The following is a 25,388-nucleotide window of genomic DNA, read 5'->3' as shown; positions in this document are numbered from 1 at the left end:
GCCACCTAGCTGCTCTCACTGACAATGACATTTAGCCTCATATGGTTAAAACCAGTCATTAGGTTGATGGGTTTTGCTCATCTGTGCCTCTGTTACAAGGGAGAGTTGTCAGACAGAGAGGGAAGGAAAGAGTGCACATATGACTATATGAAAAATTGAAAGGGGAACATTTTTACCTGGAAGATACCTTATAGATCACCAAATTTACCGTCAGCAACTTAAATACTATTAAGGCATAACCTGAGTCTGGGCCATGCCTACTTATCTCGATTTGCTATTATTTTCCTCCTTGGCCCAAGCTGATGGTTATAATGACTCAGAGATCAAATAGCAATTTGGTTTCTGAGGATCACTATTCTCTCACTCAGTGGGAATCCAGTTTCTTCTGTCTGCCATTTTCCATTCTCCGTGAGCAACAGAAATCTGGGTAATAGGAAAAGTAAAGTCCTGAGTGCCCTATCATATTATACATGTCTGAGGGCATTTTTCTAGAGGTTTTGTCCTTGAGAGAGGTTTTCTTCCAGAAATGGATTGCCTTAGAGCTGATGGTACAAGTTCCCATGATTGCTGGGGTGACTGAGGCCACACAGTCAATAATCCCATCTGATAATGATCAAGATCACTGGAGGAGATGAACACACAGAAAAGTAATTCCTGAATCCACAATGCTAAGAAACCCAGGCTGCAGTGGTCAACACAGCAGAAGCAGAGCCAGAGCACCCATAGGCTCACTAAACAGACAGAAAATAGGGTTTGCTTCCCTCCTTTCTCTTGCTGTACGGAGATGGAGAAATGACACCAAGACAGACATTGCTGTCCTATTACACTTCTTTCCATGAGCTATAAATGAGGGAAGAGGTTTGGGAATATAATCAGATTGAAGGCTCCATGTAGAAGCTTTCACCTTTCTTTTCTTTTCATTTTGCTATGTTTAATAAGCAGTACACCTACAATATGCCAAATACCTGTATATGTGAACCTGGAGGCTGTTTTGCACATTTGGGATATAGATAGAGCCATAGAGCTTCTATTTCTAATATTCATGAGCCATATTTCATATTATCCCATGGATTAATTTGGAACCCAGATAACATGGATTTTAAACTGCTCAGTTCTAATTTGAGAATCATGTGGTGGAGTCTGATGCTCCCTTATACCAAAGAGATGGAATGAAGACTATTTGTCTGAAGGCGTGAATAAATCTCACTTGAGGATCTTTCTAGCTGGATAACTAATAGAGACACGTTGTCTTTCAATAGAGTTAAGGAAGGCAGCACATCAACTGATCTGGCCTAGTAACACACCTGCAGCACTCCTTATCACAAATGCATGCCCAAAGATGTCACTAAAGCTTTCTAGTGCTTCAAAGAAAATTGAAATTTCTTGAAAAGGATCATAATGAGAGATGTAAAATTTGCTCCTCCCCTAAAAGAAGTATCCCCAAACTATTTATGAGAAAAGAAAAAAAAAGGCAATGGATGAAAGAAAAAAGAAAAAAGCTAAAGCCAACAAAACTAATGGTGAGAGATTTGCATCCCCACAATTAATCCTCTAATTTCTGAGCCATGAACATGATTAAAGCACTTTCTGAAAGTAAAGAACTCAATTCAGTATTTCCCAGGTGGCTCATGGTTGAGAGTTTTTACACATATTTCTTCTAAGTTTTACTGCCACAATTTAACTAACAGATATAGAGGATGGAGAGATTCGATGATGAGAAGGTAGATTTTTTTTAAAGGGAAGGGAAGGAATTCACTTTTTATTCACGTAGATTGAATAAGCCAGTTTAGCTGAAGCAGAAGGGCTTCCTGAGGAAGAGATAGGAAGTAACACGTGCGAGGTGAGGCAAATCACTAGTCACCACCTTGATGCCATCTTCCCCCATTGGGAATCCAGTTCCTTATGTTTGCCATTTTTCATTCCCCATGAGCAGCATGAGCCTTGGGAATAAATAGCATTGCTGCTAGCCCAGTGCTCTCAGCCATCATCCTGAAAAGCCTCTGGAGAGAGAGCCACAGCAACAGAAGGACCATAAAGTTTTTGCTATCAAATGGCCAAAACATCAGAAACTGATACAATTTTATCACTGGAAATGACATTGAGGACAAGCTTCACCCAAAGGATCACTAGACTTTTCTATCTGACTTGCACCTAAAACCTATATGTGTTGTCTCTCCAATCATTAGGCTATGGGCTCCCTGAGACTAAAGACTGTCTTACTACGGCTTATTTTTTTAATCTTTACCTTCTTAGAATGAATACTTAATATTAATTGTAAGGCAGAAGAGTGGTAACGGCTAGGCAATGTGGGTTAAGTGACTTGCCCAAAATCATACAGCTAGGCAGTGCCTTAGCCCAGATTTGGACCCAGGACCTCCCATCTCCAGACCTGGCTTTCTATCTACTGAGTCACCTAGCTGCCACTTCCTGGAGAAAGGAGGGAAGGGAAGGGAAGGGAAGGGAAGGGGAAAATGGAACAGAAGGGAAGGGAAGGGAAGGGAAGGGAAGGGAAAGGAAGGAAAACCTTACCTTCTGTCTTAGAATTAATACTGTATTGTTCCAAGGTGAAAGAGGGGTGAGGGCTAAGCAATGGGGATTCAGTGACTTGCTCTGGGTCACATAGCTAAAAGGTGTCTGAGGCCAGATTTGAACCTAGGACATCCCAGTTCCAAGACTGGCTCTCTATCCACTGAGCCACTAGCTGCCCCTTCTATTCCATTTGTAACTTTAGTGCTTAAGATATTGCTTTACACAGTGAATACTTTATTTCTTCATTCCTTTAGATGCTTCAGGCTTAGAGGTCTCCAGATTGTCACATTTTGATTTCAAAAACAGGATAGTATATTAACCCTGGTGAATGGTTTTATTATACATTCCAAGCAATTTTAAATGTTCATTTGTATTTGCAATAGCCTTGGACAGTCCAAGTACAAAGATGCCAAAATAGCTGCCAAAAAAAAATATGATCTATGTTAGAATAACCATAAAAACTGAAAAAATGGAATTGTTGCAGCACTATTAGTTGGGAGGTGCCAGGCAGTGACTTGAGCCTGATCTCCAGGAAGGGCTACAAGACTTGAAAGACATGAACTCAAATCCCCACTCTCATACTTACTACGTGACCAAGTTCCTCAGTGTACTAATTTCCCATGACTTAGTCATCGACTCCACCTTAGCTACTTGTCACAAAAATAACAATATTAACATTGTTATTAATAATAACTTAATTAATAGCAATGAATAATAACCTGCTTAATAAATGTTTGTTGACTGAGTGACTCCACATACCTTTATGGCCATACCCTTATCTTGCCATCGCCCACAAATGTACTTCTTCAATGTTCACAAACTCTGAAATTCCTTAATCTGATTATATTTTATCATTCTATATCTCCTTTTCTCTCCATCACACATATTTTTAGAGCTTTATTGATGTGTTTGGTTTTTACATTGCAAACATTTACAGATTATTCCCATAATGTGAGAGCTCCCTTGTAACAAAATAAAACATTTAAGTAAAACCAAAGGTAGCACAGTGGATAGAGTGCCAGGTCTCGAGTCAAGAGGACCTAGATTTAGATCTGACCTCAGTCACTTTCCAGTTGTGTATCCCTGGCTGAGTCACTTAACACACATTGCCTAGATCTTACTGCTCTTCTGCCTTGAAATTAATACTTAGCGTCCATTCTAAGAAAGAAAGTAAAGGTTAAAAAAAAAAAAAAGTAAAACCAATAATAATGACTTCATCTTTTCCGATGTCCATGCTGTGTTTCACATGTGAAGGATTTCCCCAACACCTCTCTTTTTATTTTTTTATTAATAGAATTTATTTCCAGGTTCCTCTGCCCTTCTCCCCTCTCCACACCACAGAAGACATCATCTGGCAAACAGATATATAGATATAGATAATGGCTTTCACGTTTCCACTTCTCAGTTCATTCCCTGAAGGTGAACATTCACAAGTTATTCTTCAAATGTTAAATCTGTAGATATGTAATATTCCCTTGGTTCTATTTCATTATCTCATACAGATCTTTCCAAGTTTAAAAAAAATTAGCCTGCAATGTTCTTGCTGGATCTAAGTGTATACATAGTATATAGCTCTCTGGGCAGTTTTATAGCTCTCTAGACATAATTCCAAATTGGTTCAATCAGTTCACAATTCCACCAACAGTGTAGTAGTATTCCCACTTTTCCACATCCCCTCCAATAGTTGCCATTTTGCCCATTTGTCATTTTAGTCAATCTGATGGCTAACTTCAGAATTGTTTTGGTTTGCATTTCCCTAATCAGTAGTGATTTAGAGCATTTTTTTCACATTCCTATATATGGCTTTGATTTCTTCATCTGACAACTAACTGTCCATATCTTTTGCCCCTTTATCAATTGGAGATAGCTCTAATTACTATAAATTTCTCTACACACACACACACACACACACACACACACACACACACACACACACACACGTTCTCTAAATATTTTATATGAGACCTCTATCAGAGAGACTATGAAAATTTTCCTTCTAATCTTGACAATACTTGATTTATCTGTACAAAAACTTTTCAATTTAATATACTTTAAGTTATCCATCTTATGATGCCCTCCATCTCTTATTTATTCATAAATTCCTCTCTTATCCATAAATCTGATAGGTAATATATTCCCTGGTTCTTCTAATTTGCTTGTATCTCCTTTTATGTCTAGATTATGTATCCATTTTGATCTTAGCTTAGTGAATGGTATATTGGGCTATATACCTAGGTTCTGCCAAACTACTTTTTCCATTATCCCAGCAATTTTTACCCAATAGAGATTTTTTTATCCCAATAACCTGGATCTATACTTTTGTCAAATACAAAGTTACTATAATATTTTATTGTTGTTTGTTGATGTCTGTTCTGTCTACCTTTCTATTTCTTAGCCAGTACCAGGTAGGTTAGATTATTGCAGCTTTACTATAAAGTTTAAGATCCAGTATTGCTAGACTTCCTTCCTTTATATTTTCTCATTAATTCTTTTGATAGTCTTGATCTTTTGTTCTCCAAAATGAATTTTGTTATTATATTTTCTGGCTCAATAGAATAATTTTTTGGTAATTTAATTGGGATGGCATTGAATAAGCAGATTAGTTTACTACATAGAATTATCATTTTAATTATGTTGGCTCTGCCTATCCATGAGCAATGAATATTTCTCTAATTATTTAGATCTGACTTTATTTATGTAAAAATGTGTTAAAATTATAATCCTACTATACTTGATACCTATTATTACATGCTTCTCCTGCCCTTCTCTGCTAACCATCTTGAGAAATCATGCAATGTCAGGTACCTCTATTTGCTTTCCTCTCACTTTCTTCTAAACCCTCACAATCTGACTTCTAATCCAATCATTCAACTAAAAATGCTCTCTCCTAAAATTACCACTGGACTCAATTTCCAAGACCAATGGCTTTTTCTCACTTCTCATCCATCTTGATCTCTCTATATCTTTGGACACTATCCATCAACCCTTTTCTCCTAGATACTCTCTTCTCTCTAGATGTTCTTGACCCTGCTTTTCCCCAGTTCTTCTCCTACCTCTCTGATCATTCTTTCTCAGTATCCTTTTCTGGTTCTTCATCCAGGTTACATGACTAAATGTGACTGACCCTGAGTCTGTCCTAGACCCTCCTCTCTTTTTCTTATTATCCATTCACTTATGGATCTCATTAGCTCCTATGGTTTCAATTATCATTTATATGCAGATAATACCTGAACATTTATATTAAGCCCAAATATTTCTCCTCAACTTCAGTCCCAAATCACTATCTTTTGGATATCTTGAACTGGATGTGGTTTAGTTATCTCTAACTAATGTCCAAAACAGAACTCATCATCTTTCCCCCTAAACACTCTCTCTTTCAAATTTTCTTATTATTCTCAAGAATAAACCCAGGCTCATAACCTCAGTGTTATTCTCAATTCCTTACTCCCACTCACCTCAAATATCCAATCCATTGCCAACTTGCATTTCTCCCTTTATAATAACTCTTCAATTCATTCCCTTCTCTTCTCTCACAAAGCCACCACCTTCCTTCAGACTCTTATTATCTCTCACCTGGACTTTGCTATAGACTTTTTTTTTAGATACTAGAGTGGTTTGCCATCTCCTTCTCCAGATCATTCTATGGATAAGGAATCTGAGGCAAAAAGGTTAAGTCACTTGCCCAGAGTCACACATTTAGTGTCTGAGACCCAACTGGAACTCAGGAAGATGAATTTTCCTGACTCCAAACCCAGTGCTACCATTCTATCCATTGTGCCACATAGCTACCCTGCAATAGATTTCTAATTAGTCTTTCTGTTTCATAGTTCTCTGAACTCCAATTCATCTTCTACTCATCTGCCAAGGTGATTTTTCCTCTCTGAAACAAATATTTTTAACATTCTTTTTTTTTAACTGTTTTAAATTATTTCCTTCCCTCCTGTTATTTCCCTACCCATTGAGAAGACAAAAAATGTGATATCAATTATACATGTGAAATCATGCAAAAACATTTCCATATTTGTCATGTTGCCAAAAAAAATAAAGTAAAAAAATTATGCTTCAAACCTCATCCAGACTCAATCAGTTCTTTTTCTGGAGGTAGATAGCATTTTTCTTCAAAAGTACTTTAGAATTGCCTTGGACCATCTTATTGATCAGAATAGCTGTTGATCATAGTTGATCACATCAGTGTTTTCCTGGTTTTGCTCACTTCAGTTTGCATCAGTTCATATAAGTCTTCTCTGTTGTTTCTGAAACCATTCATCTCATTATTTCATATACCATAATAGCATTCTATTACAATCATAGACCCCAACTTGTTCGGTCATTCTCCTATTGATGGGCATCTCTTCAATTCCTAATCCTTTGCCACTACAAAAAGAACTGTCATAAATATTTTTGTACATATACGTATAGGTCTTCATTTTTATCTATTTGGGATACAAATCTAGTAGTGGTATTGCTGGGTCAAAGAGAGTGCAGTTTTAGAGCCTGCTAGGCAAAGTTCCAGATTGTTCTCCAGAGAGATTGGATCAGTTCACAACTCTACCAACAAAGCATTAGATTCCCAGTTTTTCCACATCCCCTCCAGCATTTGTCATTTTCCTTTTCTGTTGTGTTAGCCAATCTAATAGGTATGAGGTATATTATAAGGAAAGGAGAGAATGGGTGCAAACAGATAAGAGAGATTTTGCACAGAGATCAGTGTGCTAGATATTGCCACATGCTTTAGAACCACAGAGCTGGTTCTGGAATCTGGGGAATATATAAAATAGGACACAGAGAGCTGCCAAGAGGCTTTTTGGACTTCCTGTTGGGGAAATAGCCTGAAGCTGACAACTTCCTCCTGCTTGGGATCTCTACAAGACTAAGAGGGGGTTTGTTTCCTATCCCCTTGAAGCCAAACCTACAGATCCTGTTGTCCTATTTTGGATACATCCTGCCTACTTGTGATCCACTTGTGTTCCAGTGTTCCCAGCTGCTGTGAAGATCTCTGCCGTCCAGCCAGTAACTGTCTGTGGGTTAGGCCTGAAGTCATCTTGGGCCTAACCCAAAGAGAGTTGATCCCTGAAATAAAGGTCAGCGTAACTGCTCTGAAAGACTATAAAATCTAACCAAACATTGTCTGGGAGGATTATTAGCTTCAGGTAGTTAGTTAGCTAGGATTTTCTAGACAACCAGAGTAGTAGTAGGCAGCTGGAAGAGCAGAAGACAACACTTTGCAGGGTTTTTAGAAAGGGGGGTGGTTTAGTTAGAACCACTTAAATCAGGGTATCCTATTCCCTAATCCTCCCTGATAGTTTACCTTGGTTGAAATAAACCTTATACTGTTTTGTAAACTGTCTAAGAGCTTGAGAAGTGCACTGAGCCTTGTGGAGACCTATCTGGGCCTCCTCATTGTAGGATACCCTCAATCTTGGTATCTCACCACTACAAAACCAACCATAAATACTATCATCTATTTCAGGTAGCAGCTCAGAGTTGTTTTAATTTGCATTTCTCTAATTAAGAGTGATTGAGAACATTTTTTTCATGACTATAAAGTCCTCTTTTGGGCTTTTAAAGCAATTCATCATCTGGCCCCTTACATTTTTCTTACACTTTACTCCCCTCTAGGCAGGGTTGTGCTGAAGCCAGCTCATTTTGGCTTGAGAGAGTCAATTATTAAAGTTTCAATATAAATCCATATTTGGTTTATTGTTTTGTTTTATTGATTTATGGACTTAAGAAAGTAATTGGGGGAATTTTGATTAATGCAGATTAACTTAAATGCAGATTAATGCAGATTAAATTTAAAAGTGTACCCTACATATGTTTTTTTCTCTAGAGCTACTTCTGAAACATTTACCAAAATACCCCCTACCTCCACACATTCTTTGATTACTTCCCACATCTCTACCTTTGTGCTGTATGTCCCCCATGCCTGGAATTCACTCTCTCTTCATCTCCTCCTACTGGCTTCCCTGGTTTCCTTCAAGACTACAGAGAATTATTTATTAATTAAGTAAGAGTTCATTAGGAAATAGATTTAAATAGCATAAGTTATTGATAGATGCATAAGGGAGATTTATAAGTTGGGTTTCTTTAAAATCTGAATGGAATCTCTGATGGATTTATGGGTAAGAGAGAATTTTCCCAGAGTGCTTTGAGAAACAGTTACCCAACTGACTTTCACTCTTTGAGCTGACCCTGTTCTGAAAGGAGGTCGTAAGAGCTACTCAGTGAGATTGGGAAAATCTTAGTGTTTTTCACATCAAAAGATTCATCTAAAAGACCTGACAAGTGAAGGAGATTATTGAGTGAAACATCAGTGCAAGCCCCAACAGATTTACTATGCGAGTGGAGAGAGGATGTGGAGATTCAAAGCTGTTTGTTCATCTATACAGCAAGGAAGAGAGAGAAACCTAACTTATTTCTCTTGTGTATAATTTAGAGTAGGGTAGATAGATTAAGGGTTTGGGGAGTTTAGATAAAATAGGAAGAGAGAGTAGCCTCAAATCTGTTTGGGGAAGAAGAAGAGCTTTGCAGATTAGATTTTGGGTGGTTAGAGTAAGAATTATTAGCTTAGGGACTTGCATACTATAAGAATTTCTTTTCCACTTGTTTCCTCTTACTATCTCTTTCATTAGTTTTTGGTTTGTTTTTTTTTTTTTACCTATAATAAAAATATACTTTTTATACAACTAGCTGAGCTGGAATTCTTAGGATGCTCTGAGAAGTCATTTTTCTCAGTCGCACCAACAGCCTATCCACAAAGGACAAATTTATTGGTATTACCATATTATACCTATAATCAATAAGGGCTAGAAAACCCTTATAACAAGACTCAACTCAAATCTCACTTTTTTCAGACTTTTTATTTTTATTTTGAGGCAGACAGGGTTAAGTGACTTGCCCAAAGTCTGTGTGCTAATAAGTGTCTGAGTTCATATTTGAACTCAGGAAGCTGAATCTTTCTGACTCCAGGCCCAGAGATCAATCCACCTTATCAACTACTTGCCCAAATCCTACCTTCTATAGGCATTTTTCCTTGTCCCCCTAACTATTTATCTTTCCTCTTCTCTTTCCCCTCTGAAATTACTTTCCATCTGTTTTGGATCCAACTCGTATGTCCCTACTTTTTTACATGCCACCTCTTTCATTAGAATATGAGCTCTAGGCTTTTCTCTGTATCCTCAGCTCTTAACAAAATGCCTAACACATACATGGAACATGCTTAATGAACATTTTTGACTGATTGACCAGTGTTTTTGAGACAATGAGAGCAAGGATTGAACCCAAGGATTTGAACCCAAATCCTTTGATTCTAAATTCAACACTCTTTTTCCATTGTACTACATTGCATTCATAATGTTATTTGCCCAAAATTGCACAGGGAGTAAAGAACAGGATTTGAACCCAGGTCTTTAAATTTCAAGTCCAGTGTGCTTTCTACAACACTATATATCTTTGTTTTGTTTTGGATTTTTGTTTTTTAGTTTTAAAAAAAATCTTTATCTTTTGTTTTAGAATCAATACTAAGTATTGCTTCCAAGGCAAAAGAGTGCAACTAGGGTTAAGTGACTTGCCCAGGGTCACACAGATAGAAAGTGTCTGAGGCTAGATTTGAACCCAGGAACTCCCATCTCCAGGGGTGGCTCTCTTTCCAATGAGCCACTTAGTTGCCCCAACACATCTTTATTAAAGGCAATTGAATGAAGAAACTATTTACATTAGATCTAACAAAGAACATTTATATGGCAAGCCTTCCAAAAATGACAAAAATCCAGGGACAGACAATGGCTAATTGTTGGAGCCCATCTGTCTGGACTAGCATAGGGCAGAGAAATGCAATGCAGTTTAGAAATATCTTGCAAGCCCTCCACTAGTAGGATTTCCTTGTCAACTTTCTAGGAATTGTGCTTTTTATTCTTCTAGACAAGCAATTAACCTCAAGCCTGGATTAGATTTTCATTTCCTCAATTTGGGCAAACTTGCTTGTTTCGGCTCTGATCAAGTCCTGGGGTTTCCAAAAAGCCAGCTTGAAAATACAAAGGATGATTAAGGGTCACAGCAGATGCTTGGCAATTCTATTGTATGTGACTGGGTAGGAGTAGAACATTCAGCAGCATACTGATGGCTTTCACCAAAGCTTCCCACAGAGAGCTGCTGATGAACTAAGCAACTCCCCATTACCTCCAGAATCAAGTATGATCTCCCCTGTTTCACTTTGAAGGCTCTTCACAAGCTGACCCCCAGCCAATTTTCCAAGCCTCAGTATGGATTACTCACCCTATGTGAGGTTGTCAAACTGGCCACCTCCATGTTTCTCATCCTTGGCATCTCCCAGCTCACTATCTTTGCCCTGGAGGTCCCTAATATCTGAAAATGCACCCCCTCCTCACCTCTGCCTCATACAATCCCCCACTTTTTTTAAAGATCAACTAGGAGATATCTTATCTATAGAGCCTTTTCTGACCCCCCTCAGCTGCTAGTGTCTTTATTCACAAACTACCTTGCATATTTTTGGGTTTATTTTCCTTAATTTAGATATATGTATATATTTAAAAAAATGTATAAATATATCTACATATGTACAGAGAGAGGGTATGTGTGTCTCCTTAATATATATTCTGTATATACTTATGGATGGACAACTAAGTGCCTCAGATACCTATTTGCACATAAACCCTGGGCAAGTCACTTGACCTTGTTGGCCTCAGTTTCCTCATCTGTCAAATGATCTAGAGAAGGAAATGGCAAACCACTCCAGTGTCTTTGCCAAGAAAATCCCAAATGGGTCACAAAGAGTCAGATACAACTGGAGAACAACAAATATATTTATGTATATACTTTTTGCCTCTACCATGAGAATGTAACCTCTTTGTGACTTGAAATTTGTATTCGATATATTTGCATCCCAAGGACCTAGTATAATGCCTGGCTCTTAGTCAATGCCTAGAGGCAGCTAGAAGACTCTGGAGGCAGGAAGACTTGAGACTGAATCAGGGCCTCAGACATTTGCTAGTTGTCCAGACTCTGGGCAAGTCAGTTGTCCTCTGTCTGCCTCAGTATCCTCAACTGTAAAATGGGGATAATAATAGTAGCACCTACCACCCATGGTTGTTAAAAGAATTAAATATTTAATATTTATAATTTTTTGTGTAGGACATAGCACAATGCCTGGTACATTGTTGTTCAGACATTTCAGTTGTGTCTGACTCTTCATGACCCCATTTGGGGTTATCTTGGCAGAGTTGCTGGAGTACTTTGCCACATCCTTCTCCAGTTCATTTTACAGATGAGGAAATGAAGGCCAATAGAGTTAAGTGGATTGTCCAAGGTCACAAAGCTAGCAAGTGTCGGAGATTAGATTTGACTTGTGAAGATGAATCTTCCTCATTCCAAGCCCAGTGCTCTATCCATTGCACCACCTATGTAAGGGTGAAAAAGAGGTTTTATGGGTTCAGTATATTAAAACGTGGTCTCCAGAGGATTGAACTATTATCAATCCTCAATTAAGAATACTCTCAAGTCAAAATTAACTTTTATGGAAATTTATTTACATGAGAGAGAGAGAGAGAGAGAGAGGAAGTACAGAGATAAGAATCTATCCCACTGATTAGTCCAGGTATATCTTAACCCTAAGCCAAGGGTTAAAGGGCCTGAGGCCCAGAGGTGAATGGAGCAAACTCCAATCACAGAGTCTATAAAAGGAAGTTTCCCAGTAGAAACTCAGGAAGATTTACTCTTTAAACTCATCACGTGGAACAATCTCGGTCACAAACCAGCGAAGCTCCCTCAGGTCTTTTTCACCACACCACTCACAGCCTCACTCCCCCTCCCTCTTTGGAAGGGGTCACATATATGTCACTTCCAGTGCCTTCCCTTAGCCTCCGTGACCAATCACAATAGACACTTTCTCATAGAAAGCGTAGGGGGCGGTGTGTTGATTCTGATTTGTGACTCACTCTAGCACACAGTGGGTTAGGACCTCCCAGAATTGGAAGGTGCTCTCACCTTTGGTGATTAAATCTAAAGATGGGCAGTGTAGACTTAATCTAATTATCACACCTAGCTGCCCTTGCCTGGCTTATAGTAGGTTGGTAAACATATGTTCATTTCTTTCCTTCTTTCTCTTTTTCCCCTTCCTTTTTTTTTAACCCTTACCTTCCATCTTAGAATCAATACTAAGTATTTGTTCCAAGTTTAAGAGTTCAAAGTCACATAGCTAGGAAGTATCTAAGATCACATTTGAACCCAGATCTTCCAGTTTCCAGGTCTGGTTCTCTATCCACTGAGCCATCTAGCTTCCCCCTTCCTTCTTAAAAAATGATTAATTAATATGTTGAAGCCAACAGCCAAGGGACAATGCACTCTTGACTCAAAAAGAATATTTATGTATTTAATTCTGGTAATGGCACAGGCATGTGCACTCTAATAAAGACAAAGAGAAGTCATAAGGAATATAGAAATTGAGAAAGTAAAAAAAAAAATGGACTTATTCAGAATAAATGCTATAAGTAAAGCTGGAGTTTTCATGACCACAGGGCCACAGATTTAGAGGCCAAAGGTCCTCTAAAGGTCATCTGCTCCAGCCCAATTGTTTTACAAATGAAAAAATTGAAGTCTAAAGAAATTTGCCCACGGTTTGCTGCACAAATGAATGTGTTTGTCTCTGGAGTTTGAAACAAGAGCCCAGTCCAGCATCTCCTTCCCATCTCTGTTAGTAAGAAGAGTCAGATTTAAATTGTTATAGCTGAATAAAGTGTGAAAGGGGAGCAAGTAATAACAACAACTAATCAAATGCTCCCAGCCTGATAAAAGTAAACTGGAAATTCTACCATTGGGCATATTTCTCCAAAAAGAAGAATCCCATCTGTGGTTATGAAAATATGCCTGATAGGATACTCACTGATTAGGGCAAAGCTAAATAAATTATGACATATAATGAGTTTCCACTTGCCTTGTTAAGAGTTTCTAACATCTTTTCAAGATCATTGGCTATCCTTTAGAGTTTTTCAATAAGAGCTCTAATTGTACCCTTTATCTCTTCCTTCAATTCTTTTAATTGGCTTTTCAGTCACTCTGGACATTTTTTCCCTTTTTTAAACTCTTACTTTCTATCTTAGAATTAATACTGTATATTGTTCCAAGGCAGAAGAGTGGTAAGGGCTAGGCAGTGTGGATTAAGTGAATTCCCATGGGTCACACAGCTATGAAGGTCTAAGGTCAGATTTGAACTCAGATCCTCCTATCTCTAGGCCAGACTCTCAACACATTGAGCCACTTTGCTGTTCCCTACTCTGGATAGTCTTGTAGCCATTCTATTTTCTTTTCTGGTAGTCTAGTATTTGTTGCAGAATAATTTAATTTGGAGATTTCCCCCCCATATTCTTTACCCCATAGACATTTTTCTTTGCATTTTTCATTCACTCAGTAAACATTTACTTAGCACCTACTACAGTAAAAAGAATGGGAGAAGGAAATGGCAAACCACTCCAGTATTTTTGCCAAGAAAATCTCAAATGGGTCACAAAGAGTCAGATACTACTGAAATAACTGAACAAAAAAAAAATGTGCTAAGCACTATGCTAAGCACTGGAGTTACAAAGAGAAATAGAAAACAGCCCCTCTTCTTCAGGAGTTCACAAGCTAATTGTGGAGAGAATACACAAAAGGAAGCTGAGAAGGTTAGGGAGAAGGGAAGGTAGCATCATTGGGAGTAGAAAGAAGACATGATAGAAACATCCAGAGAAGTAGGTCAGGGTAGAAAATGGAGAGATAGCTGGTTTGAGGACCCTCCTTAAATGGAGGTTTAGGGAGAAGATCTTCACTCTTCCTTCAAATCAGAGGGATTCCAGAGGCCAAGAGTACTGATGAGTTGTGAATTCTGTTATTGATGATATTGATCTTGTTGTTTGTTATTGATACAAGTAGCTAATTATAGGCTCACACTGTTAAAGTCACTTGGTGCTAGATGCTGTTTGAAGCTGTTGGACAAAGTTTAAGCCAAAAGCTATTTATTATTCACTATCAAGAAAAGCAGGGACATGAAAGGGAGGTAAAGATAAAATCGGAAAACTCTAAATCTAAATCTAAGATTTCTAAATATATCCCACCAAACTAATTCGTAAGGATTTTCTTCTTGTTTACCAAAGGTGAACCTCCTTAAACTATTCTACAAATGTCTACCTAAAACCCAAATCTATCTAACCTTATTCCAATATATAAATTTCAATATGATTAACCTTCTTAAACTCTATTTCAAAATTCACAAGTTGTCTTCTCTAACTGACCACTGTGGCACTTAGAAATCAAATTACTTCCTCTGACTCTTCTAAGCAAGCAGTCAGAGATCACACTGTTCAGTGCGAGCAGAATCCTCTACTTGGAGCTGTTTCCCCCTTTCAGGAGAACAGCTCTCAAATCCAACAAAATTCTTCCCACCTTCACAGATGTTCTTGTAAGATTTCAAAGTTAAGTTTAACCAAACTACTAGCTGATAGTATCAAGAGAAGTATCACCAACCACCTCTCCAGACATCAGTTTCCAGAGAGTGGCCCAAAATTGTAAGAGGGAGAATTTAGGTATTTTATAGATATATATTTAAAACGTGGCCACCAGGAATCAACAGTTCAGATTGATTCCGTAATTAAATCAGACCCAAGTCAGCATCGGGTTAAGGCAGTTATATTTACAACTATGAAGGTAAAAGGTATAGGAATAAAGAGAAAGGGAGAGAAGGTTAAAAGACTAAATAAATCAGGCTACAAGCCTCAAGGCCTAGCAACCAGATAGGCTAATGCCTGCTTAAGGCAGAATTTAGAAGCGGCCTAGGTAGGCCAAGGAAGTCAGCCTAACTTACCCATGTGACCATTCAGAGTAGAAGCTGCCTGAGGTCTCCTCCGAGATCTGTCAGCACCAAGTTCAAAGCGGGAACTGCCTCCACAGGAAGTAGCCAACATACTTAAAGAGATAGTGTCTTTCGTCACTTCCTATGGGTCCACCTCTAATTCAAGTGGACAAATGGCAGTCTCTACACTGATTTGGACTGCCCAAAGGGCAGTCCCTTGTTCTTGATTTCTTACTTATTGTCACGTTTGGGTAACTCGTCTCCCCTCCCACTAAGGAAGGTGAGGAATTACATCATTTCTATGCCTAGGTTAAGTAAGAGTTTAGCTATGAATGACTAGAGCTAATTCTATTTACACAATCCCCCCTGATGATCATTTTGGGTGCCTAGTCACCCCAAGTGATCATTTTACACAAACATCTTATACCCACAAAGGTCTTCTAACTACAATAGTTAGAGATAAGAGGGGAAATGGAAAAGAGAGAAAGCAAAACCAATGTTTTGCTAAGCGCATTGACAAGAAACCAATTGGGGGCAGTCCCCTATTGGCATAACATGTACAATTAAAGTAGCTGTTCAAAACCCATCAGTCCTTTCATTAATACCCAAAGTTCATTCTGGATCGCTCGATGCAACAAACCCCATCAGTTCAATCAATTGCAACCCAAAGTTCATTCTGGATCTCTTGATTAAATGTAGGTTCTTCGGGCATCTCTCTGCAAACAGTTCATTCTCTGGATTAAGGAATCAGCAAGTTTCTTTCCCTGAGAATTTTTCACAAACAAAATAAAAAATTAAATCTTGGATATAATAAAAATACAATTAAATCTTGGATTTTATAAAAATACAATCCCCCCTGACATGGGTATTTAGAAAGAAATACCCAGATCAGCTCAAGATATATAGTTGAGTCATGGGGTTGTATGAGTAAATTCAAAGGAAAAAAAAGAAAAAAATATATAAAAAATCAAATAGAAGAAAATTGAAACCTTTGAAAAAGAAAAGCATTAAAATCAAAATCAAAATATCAAAAGCTATGTGTATAAAGTTTTGAATAAATAAAATAAATGTATAACAGGCCCTTGTATTAGGGTCCTATCAATTATAATTCCCATCCTACTAGTCTGTAGGACACAATGCAATAATACTGCACTTACCCATTTATAGCTAACACTACAGGAAGTTGCCATTCTATAAGAGAGAAAAAAGGACCAGATTTATATGCAAGGGAAGTGCCTGTCATTCCCTTCACTCTCAGGAATATATGGGTGAGCCAGATGATAGCCAACCTGCGGTACCTGACTGGCAGTGTAGTTTGGAGAGTCCTACGCCTTGACATATGTTAAGCGTTGCAGCTTCGATTCTTACACTGAGTTCAAGTCCTTAGTGTTGGCATGGGAGTACCTCAATCCCACCTGTATATGTATGATGTCTTTGACCTTGTGCTCCTTGGCACTGTGCAGATGTTCTCATCAATCCCATTGGATTGGTCGGTCGGTCTCCATGACTTTTGTGCATTCTTAGCACTATTAACGGCTCATGTGTTCCCTTTTCCTGGAATTAGACAGAAGCATTAATCACAGTCCCATAACATTTAACAATATATGGCAAGTTCCCAAAGTCTAACCCTTGTGAGTAAGCAGTAATATTACAGCAAATATATATATATTAAAATTATAGCATTGCAGGGCAGCTGGGTAGCTCAGTGGAGTGAGAGTCAGGCCTAGAGACAGGAGGTCCTAGGTTCAAACCCGGCCTCAGCCACTTCCCAGCTGTGTGACCCTGGGCAAGTCACTTGACCCCCATTGCCCACCCTCACCACTCTTCCACCTATGAGACAATACACCGAAGTACAAGGGTTAAAAAAAAAAAAAAAAAAAAAAAATTATAGCATTGCAAAAAATAATGAAAAAAAATTAAGTGATTATATGTACTCAAGTACAAGAAATGCGAAAAAAGACAACAAATATCAATTATTCTATTAAAAGATATTAGGAAAATCAATAAGAAAATTAAAATAAAATCAGGGAAAGAATCAAGACAAACCAATGATTCCAAAATTAGCATCCATAAGTCTATGAACTGTTATCTCCAATGCAGGTAACAGGAAACAGTCAATCAGGTTCAATAGAAGATGCTCTCTTTACATGTGAGCAATGAATCCAAGAGTCCTTTTCTCCAATCTTTATAGCTGTTGGGGTGGTTAATAAAATTTCAAACGGGCCATCCCATGAAGGCTGGGTTGCCCTAGTGCGCTGGAAGGTCTTTATATACACCTTGTCTCCTGGGTTCAGGTTGTGAAGTGAAAAGTCTATTGGTTCTGCTTGTACTGCAGTTCCAGATTCATGGAGTTCCCGCAGTTTGTGTTGCAATTCCTGTATATAGGAAGTAATAGAAGTATCTCCTCCTAATAGTGATGTATATGCAGGAGAAAAAGGTTTAGCCTGTATAGGAGGATGTCCAAAAAGCATCTCATATGGTAAGATGTGTAGATCTCCCATAGGCCTGCTTCTAAGATAAAATAGAGCTAGAGGGAGAATTTCAGGCCATTTTTGATGTGTCTCAGTACATAATTTGCCAATCATAGTTTTAAGTTCTCTGTTCATCTGTTCAACTTGGCCTGAGCTCTGGGGATGATATGGTACATGGAATTTGGGAGTTATCCCCAGACATGAATATATTTCAGATAAAACTGAATCAGTAAAGTGACTCCCCCTGTCCGAGTCAATACGTGCAGGCAGACCAAAACGAGGAATGATTTCTTTTAAAAGCACCTTGGCAACAAAGGCCGATGTGGCTCGGGCAGTAGGAAATGCTTCCAGCCACCTGGTCAGTTGATCCACTATGACTAGACAGAATTTATATTGTCCGGCCTTTGGCATTGTTATGAAATCAATTTGTAGGTGCTCAAAAGGTGTGTAAGCCAATGGACGCCCACCAAAAGCCTTGCCACGAAAAACGTGTTGGTTATATGCTTGGCAGGTAGGGCAAGCTGCACACACTTTAGAGGCTATAGTGGTTATGCCAGGAGCTATCCATACTCTCTTAACAGAGTCCACAATGCCCTGGGTACCAAAATGACCATTTTTATGAATAGATTGGCAAATTTGGTGATAAAAGTGTCTAGGGAGCAGGGGTTTTCCTTCAGAGGACACCCATACTCCATTTATCTGTTTAGCTTTAAATTTCTGCTTCCATTTTGTTACTTCCTTCTCATCATAGGAAAGTGATAAATTTAAGTCATCAGTGGTTGTTAATGTTAAAATTAATTCAGGCCCTTCTATAGCTGCTAGCTTTGCAGCAGTATCTGCCCAGTCATTTCCCTTAGAGACAGGGTCAGTGCCACCTGTATGGGCAGAGCAATGAACTACAGCTAGGGTTTTGGGTAGTTGGAGAGCAGAAAGAACTTCATTAATAATTTTTGCATTAGCTATAGATTTTCCAGCTGATGTTAAAAATCCTCTCTGGAGCCATAACATACCCACTGCATGACATATTCCAAATGCATATCGAGAATCCATATAAATTGTTGCCTTTTTATCTTTGGCAATTATACATGCATGTTTTAGAGCTATGAGTTCTGTGGCTTGAGCACTTAAATTTGAGGGCAGTAAAGCTGATCATACAGTGTTAAATTCTGTGACTACAGCAGCTCCAGTGTAGCGTATGTCATCCCTCATAAAGGAAGAACCATCAGTAAATAAAACTAGATCAGGATTCTCTAAAGGAGTGTCCAGGAGATTGTCTCGAGGCTTTTCAGCCATGAACACTAGTGTTTCACAATTATGTAAAGGTTCTTCTGAAACTGGTAAATCAGGAAGCAAGGTGGCAGGATTAAGAGTTGTACAACGTTTTAAAGTAATATTTTCATTATTTAGCAAGGTTATTTCATACCTTGTAATTCTCTGATCAGAAAATGTCTGTGTTCTATGTCTTAGCAGTAATGCTTCCACTTCATGTGGGCACATAATTGTTAATGGGCATCCCAATACTAGATCAACAGTCTTTGTCACTAATAGAGCTGTGGCAGCTACACCTCTAAGACATGGTGGTGCACCTGCAGCTATAGGGTCCAGCTGAGCTGAATAATAAGCAATTGGACGCTGGTATGGTCCCAAAGTTTGGGTTAAAACACCTGAAGCTACTCCTCTACGCTCATGTACATATAAAGTAAATGGCTTGTTATAATCTGGGATGCCTAGAGCAGGAGCAGACAGAATAGCTTGTTTTAAATTCGATAGAGCTAACTTGTGCTCTGGCTCTAATTTAAGTGGTTCAGGGACCAAATCTTTTGTTAATGCTATAAGGGGTTTAGTAATTTCCCCATAGCAAGGGATCCATTGTCTGCAGAAACTTGTTGCTCCCAAGACTGCTCTTAAGTGTTTTTTAGTGGTAGGATTGCTCAATTTTTGAACATTTTCAATGCACTTAGGGGATATATATCGTGAGCCAGCTGTCAAGGTGAACCCCAAATATTCTACTTTGGGGAGACACCACTAAACTTTTCCTTTTGATATCTTATGTCCTCTTTCATGTAATTCTAAAAGAAGATGTTTACTATCCTCTTAGCATGTTTTAGCATCAGGTGAAGCCAGGAGCAAGTCATCTACATATTTAATCAATTTACTATTTTTAAATATTATATTATCTGTATCTTGGCTCAAAATCTGTGCAAAAATAGATGAGCTCTCGCAATAACCCTGTGGGAGACGCCCCCAGGACCACTAAGAATTATTCCAGGTAAAGGCAAATATATGTCTGGAATTCTCATAAATAGGAATTGAGAAAAAAGCTGAGCACAGATCCATGACCATAAAGTAAGTGGCTGTGCTGGGAATAGAAGAAATAATTGTGTTTGGGTTTGAAACCACTGGGTGTCTCTTTATAAAATGATTGTTTATAGCTCTTAAATCTTGAACAAATCGATATTGGGGTTTTCCATCTGGGCCTAATTTTGGCTTCTTAACTGGAAGAATAGGTGTATTATATTCTGACTTGCATGGGATTATTATTCCTTGCTCAATTAATGAATTTATCACTGGGGTAATTCCCTCAATGGCTTCTTTTGATAAGGGGTACTGAGGAATGGTTGTATGATTGACATGTTCCACAAGCTGCACAAACTTTAGATGATATGTTTGTAATTCCAGGGGTTATCCATGTTTTCTTTACTGAATCAACTATGCCTTGTGTGCCAAAATGACCATTACTGTGTATAGATTGACAAATTTGGTTGTAAAATATCTTTGGTAGTAACGGTTACCATGAGATGCAACCCAAACATCATTCATCAGCTGTGCTTTAAAATTCTGTCTCCATTTCTTTACATCTTTTTCACTATATGCTTTTGACAAATCAGTTTCATCTGTAATTGATAGATTTAAAATTAACTCAGGACCTTCCATAGCTGCTATTTTTGCTGTTATATCTGCTCTGTGATTCCCTCTTGATACAAAATCACTGCCTCCTGTGTGTCTCGAACAGTGAAGCTAACATTTTTAGCAACTGTAGAGCAACTAAGAGTTCATTTATAATCTTTGCATTGGCTATTGTTTTCCCAAATGATGTTAAAAATCCATGCTATAACCACAAAGATCCTACTGCATGGCAAATGCCAAAAGCATATTTTGAGTCTGTATGGATCGTAGCTTTTCTATCCCATGCTATTAGACATGCTTGCTTCAATGCTATGAATTCAGCAGCTTGAGCACTCAGATTTGATTGAAGTGAGGCTGACCATATTGTTTCATATTCTGTCACTACAGCAGAACCTGTGTATCTAATTCCATCCCTCATAAAAGATGACTCATCAGTAAATAGTACCATATCAGCATTCTCCAATGGAGTGTCAAGTAATTCACATGGGGCTTTTCTACAATATTCACTACTTTTCACAATCATGTAGAGGTTGGTCATTTAGAGGTTCTCCATTTGTTGGTAAATCAGGTAACAGAGTAGCTGCCTTTAGCGTATTGCATCTTTTTAATGTGACATTCTCATTACCTAGCAAAGTGATTCCATATATAGTAAACCTCTGATCTGAGACATAGAGGAGCACCTGCAGCAATCAGATCTAGCTGTGCTGAATAATATGCAATTGATCTTTGCAGTGGACCTAAAGATTGTGTAAGTACTCCAGAAGCTACCCTTTTCCTCTCGTGGATATGTAAGGTGAAAGGCTTGTCATAATCAGATATTTATAATGTAAGGGCTGACAAGATTGCTTGCTTTAACTTTAAAAAGGCTGCTAGATGTTCTGCACTTAATTTCAATGGCTCTGATACTATGTCCCTTGAATTTTGTTAGAGGTTTGGTGATTTCCCCATAGCATGGAATCCGCTATAAGCAGAACCCAGTTGTTCCCAAAATTATGCTTAGTTGCTTCTTTGGTTTTGGCGCAGTTAATTTTTGGATGTCTGCAATTCTTTCTGGGAGATGTAGCATGACCCTTCTGTTAATACAAATCCCAAATATTCCACTTTAGGAAGGTATTATTGTACTTTTGATTTGGAGATTTTGTGTCCTCTCTTGAATAACTCCGTCAGAAGGTGTTTACTATCTCTTTGACATGCTTCAGCAGTGGGCAATGCTAACAGCAAGTCATCCACAAAGTGGATTAATCCGCTCTCCCTAAATTCAATATTTGCGTGGTCTTCTGTCAAAATTTGGGATAATAAGGTCAGACTTTCCACATAACCTTCTGGTAGGTGGCACCATATATTGTGATCCTTTCCGTGTGAAAGTAAAAATCTTCTGGGAGTCTTTGTGTATAAGGATTGAAAAGAAATATTTGGCATTGCTTAGAATTGATTAAATTATAGTAGAAGGACTAGGCAGTACAGGATGTCTCTTAATTATGTGGTTGTTAATTGCTCTTAAATCCTGGAAAATCTGTAAACTGACTTTCCATTTTCATCTAGTTTTGGCTTCTTGATTGGCAATATTGGTGTATTATATTCTGATTTGCAAGAGAAAATAATCTTTTGTTTTAGCAAGGACTCTATCACTGGAGTAATTCCTTCTATAGCCTCTTTTGACAATGGATAATGTTGTATTGATGGAGCTGGACCACCTCTAGGTGTAATCTTGACAAGGACTACTGATCTTAGTAAACCTATATCATGTTTGTTGTTGCCCACAAAGCTTCTGGGATATCTGAGGCATTGTGTAGATTTGAGTCTTTTCTATATCTTGACTTTCCAAAAATAGCACCGGAAACAAATTTAAGGATTCTTCTGGCAATTCCAGAGAAATATCACCATCAGGGGTACACACTATAGTTGCCCCTAACTTGCATAACAAATCTCTCCCTAGAAGATTCATAGGGGAGTTTGGCATTAATAAAAATGAGTGCTCTACAGATAATGGTCCCAGTGACACCATTCTAAGTGGCAGCTTTTTAACCTCAAAAGGAGTCCCTGAAATTCCTATTACTTTCATCTATCCTATAGAATTGCATTGTGCATCAGGTGAATTGATTAAAACTGATCTAGATGCCCCGGTGTCCAAAAAACAGTCATATATAGCATTGCCAATTTTCAGTGTGACATGAGGTTCTGTACTATTTTGGGGAGAGTGAACCAGAATAATTGGTGTTAATATTTCTGGTTCAGGAAATTGAAATTCTTCAGCTTGTGCTTCACTCTTAAAAGTGTGTATTTCAAAATTTTAGTCTCTGTTTCTACAGGTCCTTCTCCCCTAGCAAACCTTCATAATGCAACTTGTGCTCCTTTTGGGGATTCCTGTCTGAGTATTTTGGCTTTTGGGTACATTTAGGACATTCACCATTCCTCATACAATTTACTAATTGAGTTGCTTCAGCTTGGTTATTCCCCTGGTTAATATATCCATCACCATACCAATTTCTTGGATTGCCTCAGTTGTTGTAACAGTTACCCCTAAAATTATTAAAATTTTTTCCATATCTGGAATTATTTCTGAAATAGTCCCCATTGTTTCTAAAAATTGATTCCAGCTTCTGCAGTCCCACATTAAATGACCTTTCTTGCCATACATATAACAGATTGGTCCCTGAATATTAAGTTGCCTTTATTGCCTATAGTCTCTGACAGCAGCCAACCCAACTATTGATTCTCCTTTTTCCATTTTATTTAATTTACTCTTTAGTTCTTTTATTTCCCTTTTCAAGTCCTCTACTATTTCAGTGTTTCCTTCATCTCTTTTATTTCTATCTGCATTAAAAACATACATTGCTACACACCAAAGTTCAGCAATTTCCATATTGTGCCAGTCTGGATAATTTTGCTTAAAGTAGTTCTTAACTACTGTGCAGCAATTTTTTACAAATTGCCTATTGTGATAATGAGATTAAATCTACCTTGCCCATTCTCAAATCTAATCACCAAAAAGTGTTAACAACTCCACTTAACTCACAAGGCCCAATGCTCTATCTATTCTACCACCTAGCTGGAAATGCAGAGAAAGGCAAAACACAGTTCCTATTCTCAAGGAGTTCAACAGTCTAAGGGAGAGACAATATGTACAAAACAAGATATCAACAGGATGTATCAGAGATAATCCACAAAAGGAAGGTACTAGAATTTAGAAGGATAGGGAAAGACTTCTTTAGAAGCTGGAATTTTAGCTGGGACTTAAAGAAAGCCAGGAGAACTAGGAGATAGAGATCATAGTATTCACACAGGAGAGGGGTTTGGTCTGGGAAGTCACTAAGAAACAGAAAACTCTCCATCCTTGGAAGTCTTCAAGTGAGTGACTGAAATACCATCTGTCTAAGATAAATGGAAAAGTCCCTTATTTTAGCTCCAGGTAGAAGTGAAGGATCTCTGAGATGCCTTCCAGCTCTGAGATTAAGGCTCAAATCCTAAGAACCATCCCAAGAAGTTTCTGCTCCTGCTAACCACTATTTTTATATTGCTATCAACTCCAAATAAATGCCAAGAGCAGTGTCACAAGACCTAGAGGTCTGTACAGAGAGACATATGAATAAATGAAAAAACATTTATTTAGTTCTTGCTATTTGCCAGGTCCTATGTTAAGCAATAATTATACAAATATGTAGCATACCTCCATGTTGCATTTATACTCACATAATGGAGTCCCCAGAGAGGTGACTGCTACTTTGGGTTCTATGGGTAATTTGAGGCAAACAAATGGCTTGTTCCTGCTATTATAGTTCACCAGCCCATTAACAACCAACCAATCAACTTAATGAAATCTTAGCAATGACAGTAATTATAAATTATGAGTCTCTGTAGACTCAGGCCTATTGTCTAATGCATAATACATTCTTCTAGTCCTAAAATGTCAAAGATAATGAAGTCCATTTGGAAGGGACTTGGTTAGAACACAAGTCTGGGGGGACTCCATATCCTATTTATCTCTAAAATTGTCAAAATGTAAATAAACTCAAGGCAATAAATTCTCCTAGCAGAACTTAAGTTCCCAGAGGACAGAAATTAGCTCACCTTTGTACCTAGTATCTAGTACATAGTAGGTACTTAATAATTATTGTTTTTTATTGATTTTGACATAATTGAAGGGCAACTAGATGACTCAGGCCTAGAGACAGGAGTTCCTGGGTTCAAATCTGGCCTCAGACACTTCCTAGCTGTGTGACCCTGGGCAAGTCACCTAACCCTAAATACCTAGTCCTTACCACTCTTCTGCCTTGGAACCTATCCGTAGTACTGATTCTAAGACAGAAGGTAAGGGTTTCAAAAAGAGTTAAAAAGACATAATTGAGGGGCAGCTAGCTAGCACAGAGGACAGAGCTCAAATGCCTCCCCTTAATTCTTTTCTGGGTTCGTTTTCTCACCTGTTCAGCGATAGAGATATGTACAAGCTGACCTACAAGGTGCATACCTCACAGTTCTGAATCTTATGATCCCATGAAAAATTATACAAATTGTAATTTGATAAACTTATAAGAAAAGCATAAAGTTCTGTGAAATCAGGTGAGACAACTAGATGATCTCAGCCAACAGAGAACTGAACTTAATGTCAGGAAGATCTAAGTTCAAACCCAACCTCAGACATTTAT

The sequence above is a fragment of the Gracilinanus agilis genome, chromosome 2, assembly GCF_016433145.1.
Source record: "Gracilinanus agilis isolate LMUSP501 chromosome 2, AgileGrace, whole genome shotgun sequence".
NCBI lineage: Eukaryota > Metazoa > Chordata > Mammalia > Didelphimorphia > Didelphidae > Gracilinanus > Gracilinanus agilis.
This window is presented reverse-complemented; position numbering follows the sequence as displayed.